General features: G+C 32.7%; 1 pseudogene; it reads left to right on the top strand.

The window, feature by feature from the left end:
• The first annotated feature begins 338 nt into the window (after positions 1-338).
• Positions 339-674, top strand: LOC114211480 (cytochrome b-c1 complex subunit 7 pseudogene; annotated as a pseudogene).
• The last annotated feature ends 9,581 nt before the right edge of the window (positions 675-10,255 follow it).

Here is a 10,255-nt window from a genome sequence, read left to right as displayed (position 1 = left end):
ATATTTTTCATTAAAATTGAAGTAAAATTTCATTAATCAATTCAGAACTAAGATAATTAATCTAGCCCTGGTGAGGCTCAACTTGCACTAAATATTTTCTAAGACTTTTTAACACTCATTTAGCATGTTTGAAATTCTATTCTTGAGGTATATATATAATTTTTTTAAGATTTTATTTATATAGAGAGAGAGACAGTGAGAAAGGGAACACAAGTGGGGGGATGGGAGTGAGAGAAACAAGCCTCCCTGAGCTGAAGGCAGATGTTTAACGACTGAGCCACTCAGGCACCCTTTGAGATATATATTTTAAAATCATTTTTCCAGAGCCTTGGGTCAAAATGGTGAGCAGGCCTGCCATTGCAGCATTAAACCGGTGGCTGAAAGGTATTCGAAAATGGTACTACAATGCTGCAGGGTTCAATAAGCTGGGGTTAATGAGAGATAATACAATATATGAGAATGATGATGAGAAAGAGGCCATAAGAAGGCTTCCTGAGAATCTTTATAACAACAGGATGTTTCGCGTTAAAAGAGCACTGGACCTGACCATGAGGCATCAGATCTTGCCTAAAGAGCAGTGGACAAAATATGAGGAGGATAAATTCTACCTTGAACCATATCTGAAAGAAGTTATTTGGGAAAGAAAAGAGAGAGAAGAATGGGCAAAGAAATAATGATGGAGTTGAAATCTGTGATTGCAGCTGCCCTCAAATATTTTTAAGAAGTTGAATAAACCTGAAATGTACAATTCAAAAAAAATTTTTTCCATCAGTGCACGCAGCTTCAAGATACATTTTGAGAAGCCTAGGCCAAAAAATAAAAACCTCTATGTGAATCTCTGCCCCTAAAAATATGTATTATCATAGCACATAGACAGTATTGAGAAATTATTTCAAAAATATTATGTATGGAGGTCTATATTTGAGAAAATAGTAAGTTACAAAGTACTTATTTACTGTACAATAATGATAACATTAATAAATCAAAATGTGAATCAGTTTAAGTATCTCATTGTGTTATAACTTTGTAACTTCAAAATTAAATTATATACAACTCTCCATACTATCCTATATTTCATTTTTAGAAGTTTTAATGCTTGGGCAGTATTAAGTTCTACTAGTAAGAAAGTAATTGTCACCGAAAGGTAGCGCATCTTGATAATCCTGACATCTTTCTTCAGTGGAATGATGTCAAGTGTGAATATGTTATTAATAATCTTTCATAGGTCAAACCATTCCTTTGGCCAGTTTTGATCTCAAAGTATCCTCTGATGAAGCAAGTTGTATAGGTTTCCCACAAGTAGTTATTTCTCAAAACTCTTAGAATAACTTTTGTCCCATCTAGCCATTTCTCCAGTCCTTCAGAACCTTCGCATTAGATAAGAGACAAGTGTCCAAGGAGCGTACTCTAAGCCTACTGTGTTGAGCTGAAGCAGAGAGGTGAAACTTGATTTAAGTTTCTCTAACTTAGAGAAACAAATATTTTCAATAACAGAAATCAAGATATGTTTGGCTAAATTCAACTGATTAATTAAGAAGTGTCTCTATTTATACTGAACATATTTTAAAATAAATATGTCAATCCCTGTAGTCCAAATATAAGTAGGATTTGGTACTTTCTTTTTCAAGGAAGTCTTATTGAGAAATCTTAAAAAAAGTCTCAGAAAATATTCTTCAACACTGAGTGACCTTTTTTGCTCCATCCTCATATTAATAAAAATTTAGAGTCACAAATAGAGCCTTAAGAAATATATCTATTATGAGTTAAAATAAATAAATTATTCAAAACCCCCAGAACATAATAAATAATCTTAAATTATTTTCCTATTCACATCTATGGAAAATATGAAAGATAACTGAAAACAATGTGTCCTGAAATGGTGAGAGAAAAATGAAGGGAGTATTTTAATTAGACCTGATGAGTCAGAAATCCATTCAACTGCTAATTTTCTCTGGTTGAAAGTGAATAGGGAGATACCAATTTTCTTTCTGAATCCTTATTTGTGTTTTATAAGTAATTGCATTTAACACATTCAAAATAGGAAAACAGGGTTAGCCAGGTTTCATTACTTTTTCAAGGGTACATAAATAATAAAAAGGAAAGATTTATCTAATGTAAGACTTATCACTAACCCAGAGTTTCAGTCAGACTGGGTTAGGCTATGCTATGGTGCAAATATGCCTAGCATCTCAAGGGTTTAATTTCAAGTAGAAGAAATAAAAAAAGTTCTTTCCAACTCATGCTACAGGTCTGTTGCAATTAGGTTGGGGGCTCTGCTTTATCTCCAGGGCTGAGGCTGAAGGATTTGTTATCTGGGAACGAGACCAGTAACTTTCACATGTGAAAGACAATTCCATGAATTATATACCAGGTCTTAAATGCTTCTACTTTATTTTTAAGATTTTATTTATTTGATAGAGAAAAAGAGCATGAGCAGGGGGAGGGGAAAAGGCAGAGGGAGAAGCATTCTCCCCTGCCAAGCAGGGAGCCCAATGCAGGGTTTAATCCCAGGACCCTGGGATCATGACCTGAGCCAAAGGCAGATGCTTAACTGACTGAGCCACCCAGGTACCCCTTAAATGCTTCTACTTAAAGGATCTCTTGAAGTAATACTGATCAGATGTAAATCTATACACCCTCTTTAGAAGTCAAATTAACTTGAAAACTATCTAAATTCAAAGTATGTGTATCAGTTGATGCTAAAATTGTCTGAGAAATCTCTTTTAGGAATATACTCGCAACCACTCACAATTTATTGCCCAAAGAAGTAACATGGCCATCCCACCTTCAGGGAGTATGAACTACATTTGCCTCAAAGAAGGACTGAAATCTATTTCTATCTCATTCACTATGCTTGAGTGCATATGTATATATGCACATTTAGGTGTGAGAATATATAGATGTGAAATATTTCTTATACTCATTTCAATAAATATTTCCTGTTAGTTTAATAGGGAAAAGTTTTCTATTACTGTTAACTCACTATTACAATAAATTTGTAATTTACATACATGTACTGTTTTTACACACATATATGTGTGTGTATGAACATATAACTGTCTGTTCTTATATTTTATATATATGTGCTGTGTGTGTGTATATATATACACACACACAACACATATATCTTTTGTTTAAGCTTCTTTTTCCCTTTTGACTCCACACATGTTTTTTTTAATTTTATGTTTCCAATTTCATTGTCCTTCCATTGATAGCTTCTGGAATTCATTTCATTATTTGAAAGAACTTCTTCCTTTACAATGTTATCAATATTTTTGATATTGTATTTTTCCATATTTTAATGTGTCCTTAAGTTTAGGTAATTGATTCATCCCAATAATGGATTTAAGTAGATATCTGGCTTTATTTATTTTTCAAAATAACTACATCCAAAATGGTTTAGTAAGACATGTATTCTCTCTCTGTTATTTTGAAATACAACTTTAGCATAAAGTTCCCATGGTTATTTAATACTTTTAACTCTGCTTTATTGCTATGAATGTTTATTCCTCAGCTCCACAAGTTTAAGCATCCTAATATTAAAAGGTATTTTAATTCCTATGAAGATTAGGTCTTCATAGTACCATTCTTTTCAAAATCTCTCTAGATGTCCTCTAACATTTATTTTTCCACAAAAACTTTGGTATTATAATACTTATTTCCAAAACTTAAAGTATCTTGTTACTTTTATTGTTTAGTTTGAAGTAGAACTACTTATTATCCATTAATATATTTACATATTGAATTTAGCACCATATGGATTAATATCACTACAGAAGTCTTTATGGTCTATGCTGGGGAGCATTTTAAGAGCAACTAAATAATACATTTATTTAAGTTCTTACAGAGTTCATCCCTGAAGCATTCTAAGCCTAGAGCAATTTGGGGGGTGGGTATGAGCAGGAAAGGCATTTTTTAAAACATCTCAAGTTTTCAGAATGATTTGTGTTTTCAGGTTTTCATGTGTTTTCTATTGTCATCTTCATAAATTATATTTTCTCAGAAACACATCGTTTTTCATGGTTTCCAAATATTTAATGCATAATTTCAAGTAAAATACTAACACAAAATATTTAGTTTACTGTTTTATCTATGTGTGTGTTTTCACATTTTCAATTGTATTCGTGATGTCATTTTCCCTTTATCAGATGTATTAGTGCCTTATCACATTGGTTTTTATAATGCATTTGACTTTGAACTTTTTTGACTTAATTTTTAATTTATTATTTTGTATTTTAGATATAATATAAGCATTCTAATGTGCCTATGCTTTCTTCACTATGTGTTTTAATATATTTAAGTGTTAAAACCATTTATTTTCACTTCTTTGCAATATGAATATAAATATAAGGCCAGAAGTTTTTTTCTCTGTACATAGCTAATAACAATGTAACTATGGTTCTAAATATAATGATTGTGTTAATGTTAACATTTTCTAGTGTCCATATTAGTTTTTAATGTTCTCTCTGATTTAAATGTGTAATGTATGGTGATTAACAACATAATAAAAAAATGTGTTGAGTGTTTATATTAAATTAGTTTTACTATTTTAGTGATAATTCCTGAATGTCTGAATTCCTTTTGTATGTGGATAAGGGGATAACATGCAGCTAAGTTTTGAAAAGAGTTGCATTTTATTTTCTATTGTTATTAATTTTTAATGTCTTCCTTTTTATGTGTTTGCTGTAAACACTGAACAGCATATGTCCATATCTCAATCTAATCCAATTCTAAAAAAACAATGTTGAATAGCAAAATTTAAGAAAGAGGGATTCTATATTTTATGTGTTAAATAAGACAAATAATACATGTTGAACCCACAGAAACCCTGTAAATCATTTTGCCAATAATCACCACATCAGTTTTAAATCATATAAAACAATTTCAGCATAAAGTAATCAATACAACTATTATATGATTATTAATATTCAGTATATTTATGAGTTGCTATAGTAATTTATAATATGGAAAAGTATTATATGATATGGTATATGAATTAGAAGTTCCTTATATATTGCATGGGCCATAAAATATAATACAAATAAATAATTATAAACAAATATATAATATAAATATATTTATATTATAATATAAATATATTTATATATATATAAAATAAACAAAAATAAACAAATATAAAATAAACAAAAAAACCTCATAAAATAATAAATTTAATATTTAAATAGATGACCAGATTCTAACTCAAGAAGTAGCTGAAAAGAACATAAAACAAAGCAAATACATAAATTGCAACAGCACACTTTGTTTTTATTCAAATATATATTTGAATTTTTCAATGTTTAATGCTATTTTTGTCCTTTTTTTTCTTGGGAGATGATTTTTCAAAAATCTGGATAGTCTTTGACTTTCATGTTGTGGTATCTTTTTTCATTTTTGATATTTTGTTTTTCTTTTATTTTTGGATAGTATTATCCTAGTTTTGATTCAGTTTTCAGCAGTGAACTACAATTTTTAATCCTTTGAATGTTGGTATTATTTTCTGTAATTGTTTATGTTTTATTTAAATTTTGAGCCATTCCAGCTCACTTTTCATCCTTTATCGTGCTAATATACATCCTGAAAAAGACTTGTTTGAGATTTTGCTTCAATGAGGCTTTATTTTTCTTATTTTCTTGAGTATCATGGAAACATATTTGAAATTTTCCTTTTCTTGAATTGATTTTTATTCCAATTGGATTATTTTTATGTATCTTTATTTGATTTTGTAAAATTGAATCATCCTTGAATCTCTGGAATAAATCCTATTTGATTATGGTGAATGATTTTTTTAATATATTGCTGAATTTGGTTTGCTAATATTTTGTTGAGAATTTTTGCATGTTCATCAGAGATACTGGTTTGTAGTTCTCTTCTTTTTTGTGGTATCTTTATCTAGTTCTGGCATCCGGGTGATGCTGGCCTCATAGAATGAATTTTGGAATTTCTCCTTCCTTTGTTTTTTTGGAATACTTTGAGAAGAATAGGTATTAACTCTTTAAATGTTTGGTAGAATTCACCTACGATACAATCTGATTCTGGACTTTTGTTTGCTGAGAGTTTTCTGATTATTGATTCAATTTCATTGCTAGTAATTGGTCTATTCAAATCTTCTATTTCTTCCTAATACAGTTTTGGAATATATATGTTTCTAGAAATTTATCTATTTCTTCTAGGTTGTCCAATTTGTTGGCATGTAATTTTTCATAATATTCCCTTATAATACTTTGTATTTCTTTGGTGTCAATTGTTATTTCTCCTTTTCCATTTCTTTTATTTTTTTTAAAAGATTTTATTCATTCGTTTGAGAGAGACAGAGAAAGAACAGGGAGAAGCAGAGGGAGAGGGAGAAGCAGACTCCCCCTCAAGGTGGAGTTGGAGATCATGACCTGAGCTAAAGGCAATTGCTTTACCAGCTGAGCCACCCAGGCACCCCTCTTCTCTTTCATTTATGATTTTTACTTGAGTCTTCTGTTTTTCTTGATGAGTCTGGCTAAAGTTTTATCAATTTTGTTTATTTTTTCAGAGAACCAGCTCCTGGTTTTCTTGATCTGTTCTATTGATTTTTAACTTTTATTTCATTTATTTCTGCTCTAATCATTATTAATTCTTTCCTTCTACTGGCTTTAGGCTTTGTTTATTATTCTTTGTCCAGTTCCTTTTGGTATAAGGCTAGATTATTTATTTGAGATTTTTCTTATTTCTTGGAGTAGGCCTCTATTACTATAAACTCCCCTCTTAGAACAGCTTTTGGTGCATCCCAAAGTGTTTGGACCATTGAGTTTTCCTTTTCATTTGTCTTCTTGTATTTTTTTTTATTTCTCCTTGATTTCTTGATTGTCCCATTCATTGTTTAGTAGCATGCTAATTAGCAACCATGTATTTGTGTTGTGTTCTTTTCTTGTGATTGATTTCTAGTTTCATATCATTGTGGTCAGAAAAGATGCATGATATGATTTCTATCTTTTTAAATTTATTTGTTTTATGTTTTAAATGAATGTTCTGGTTACTTAAAGTAGCATAACAATTACTCTAAAATATGGTGTCTTGAATATAAAATTTTATGCTCTCCCTAAGTTATCAAAATCCAGGAAGGGCTTGGTAAGGCAGTTTTTATTTGAGATCAGTCACGTCATAAATTTGCATTGCTATAGTGAGTACTGCAGTTATCAGAAAGTTTGATTGGTCTGGGGAATTCTTTTCCAAATTAGCTGACTCAAATTTCTGGAAATTTAGGGCTGGTTCTTGTTGGGGCTCAATACCTCTGTTTTTGGACCTAACCAAGGGGATGCTTGAGGAGTCTAATTATATGGCAGTTGGCTTCCCCCCTGAGTGAGTGAGCCAAAGGTCCAAGGTAGAAGCGGCAGTACCTTTTATGACCACGGATTTAAATTCACAAATCATGACTTCTGCCATATTTTAGGGGTTAAGTCAGCTGTAAAGACTTTGTCAGACTTATGAACAGGAAACATAGATCCCATCTCAAAGGAGGAATGTCAAAGTCATCTTGAAAGTCAAGTTGGAAGCTAGTGTGTAGAATACATATTTGTGCAGCCACTTTTGGAAAATAAAATAGGCCAGTTATCCCTCTGACCACAAATCATATGCTTCCCACATGCAAAATATACTAATTTCCTCCAGCTAAAAGTAAAATGAGCAGATAGAGACATTGGTCTCAAAGTATTATAGACAAGTAATTGGCTGAAGACACTTCTCAGCTGCAAATACCTGCTAGTTTTTGTTGGAAAAAAAAAGAAGCCTACAAAGAGGAAGGACCAAAGGCCAAGAAGCAGAGCCAAGGACCACAGTGACTCATGGCTAGGCAATAAGGCTAGAACTAATCCAGAGACTGGTAACATGTGTCAGTCAGATTTCATAATTGTTGTGAACCAGCAGCTCCTACTTTTTTCTGTTTTCTGCCTTTAGAATGGAAGGGTCTATTCACCTGTTGGGTAGATAACTCACCTCTCATGTCTTCAGATAAAAAGAACCTGTATTCAAGAAGCTATACTCAAGGAACTGCACAGCCTTTCTGAGAACCGATGGCTGATCCAATATGGGGTTTTGAGGAATCATGGAGATTAGGGATTGAAGGACTCTCAGAGGTGTAAAAGGGTTGATGTCATCTGTAGAATCATGATTATTTTGCTGGTTGATTGATATATAGCCAGAGACTTGTTAATTGGAATGAGGTTGTCCAAGATTTAGTGATTTTAAAACCAAGAGTTTACTACCAATTGTTTGGTTGGTTAAAATGTTTTTATTCATTCAAGTTGTGGTGATAAATTGACTGGCTCTAGGTGGTTATCTGTTGCGATGTTGCTGTGGTGATGGAACGACCTGGGTTTCCTAGGAGTGTGGAAACTCTTTTGTATTCCAATCACATATAATTCTCTCTCACAGCCCTCAGAAATTCTTTTTTCTTGTCCTTGACACATCCACATAAATACCTCTTTTATATAAGACTGGAATTTTTAGGAGTGCAAGGAAAAGAGATTTATAGCCCGTCAGAGGCCAACCAAAAAAGCTATGAATAGTGTCCATCTCATAAGCTGTTGTAAAGATTAAATGAGGGTATATATATTATGGAACCTATAACCTGAATAGTATCATGCATATCTAAATGAAAATCTATATGCATTTTTATGGTGACTAAATTTAATTAAGGAAGCAGATCAAGGATTTGTCATTGCTTGCTTAATTATCAGTTTTTGAAAAAGAATAAAATCAAGAATTAATCATAAATTTTCAGCATTTCTCAAATATATACAAAAGTATACCTTCCCAAAGAGTGCAATATTTCTATTTTATTTTTAAAAATAAAAGCAATTTGTTTGTATTAAACATTCCAGCATACCTATAATCTAGGCATTCATATTTTTAGCCAGGCAAATCTCAGCAAACAGCACAAAAATAATTAAAAACAAATAAAATCTTTGGTAAGCTAGAAACTAAATTTAAATTTAACATTTAATTTTCCTCTTAAATGATATCTGTAAAACTTCTATAGAAAATATCATTCCTAAGGATAAAATATTAACAGCATATTGAAATACATATTCCGGGAAACCTGATTCTATGTATAGTTTAATTTTATAGATGGTGAAACTGAGGATTAGGTTGGCTAAGCTAATTTGCCCAAGGATATTCACCTAGAGAGCAGCCCCAACAGGATGCAATCCAGGGCAGCTTGATCTATAGACAGGCTCTTAACTATCTATATACACAATCTCCCTGGTGGGGAGGAAAATATGTGTTATGACCCTCCGTCAGAGGGTCAAGCAGTGGGCAGGCACTTGGGCAGATGCACATTATTTGGTAATCATGTTTTCTGGGTGAAAAGTCTATTGGTTTGTTTTTAGGCAGAGTCAGAATGTTCCCATATCAAAAGAGCCTCTTCAAGGCGGCCACATCAAGATGTTCCTGGCATCAAAATGGCTGCGTCAAAGCTGTGTGTCAGCAAATTGACTATAACGAAACAGCCTATATCAAAATGGCTGTAGCCTCCACTGGCACAGGACTTGCCATTAAAGGAATGCTTTCTAGAATGTCAGTGCTGCTTATAGTAAGATAAGATGAAAAGTTGTTTCTTTCCATTGATGCTCCCCCTTTCAGTTGGGAGCCGGACTTCACCACATGGGACTGGAAGACAAAGAGGCACCGCTTTTTATTCCCCGGGGACTCCTCAGAGACACCTGTTACCGGGTTGCGCCCCAGCCTGCTGCGGGAAGGGGCCACACGCTTGGCTCTTCATGCGTTACATGGTTTTTGATGAAAGCTGAAGATTTAAAATAATATAATGCGGCAATTCCGGAAGTCAGAGCCTACCTGCTCCTCTTGCTTTGCTGTTTTTGCTGCCTGTTTAGTGACTTTTCTGGGTTAATTCTGTAAGATCTGTGTTTTTGCCACATGTGGCCACTAAGTCTCTGCTTTATTAGCTTCACGGCCAGGTAATGACTGGACAGAGCCCTCCATCGTGTCCCGTGCTGCTGGGCGCTCTGTGGGTCCCTTGACCAATATTAAGAAAAGGTGTCCTACATTTGCTTCAAGGGAAGAAATTTTCCTTGAAGATTTCAATATGTGAAATTCATCAACTCTCTCCATCACCACAATTAAAAAGTATAAATGACATATGCTAAATATCCCATTCATGTTAGCAACAATGATTATAAAATAGAATATACCTAACAGTAGTGTCCATCGCATATAAATGAAACTATAAAATCCATTTGAGATATATATGAAGACCTAAATAGAC

The sequence above is a fragment of the Eumetopias jubatus genome, unplaced genomic scaffold, assembly GCF_037043125.1.
Source record: "Eumetopias jubatus isolate StellerSeaLion01/CBP00866 unplaced genomic scaffold, mEumJub1_p1.0 scaffold_3, whole genome shotgun sequence".
Taxonomy (NCBI): domain Eukaryota; kingdom Metazoa; phylum Chordata; class Mammalia; order Carnivora; family Otariidae; genus Eumetopias; species Eumetopias jubatus.
Note: the sequence above shows the minus strand (reverse complement) of the source record. Positions and strands in the feature narration are given on the sequence as shown.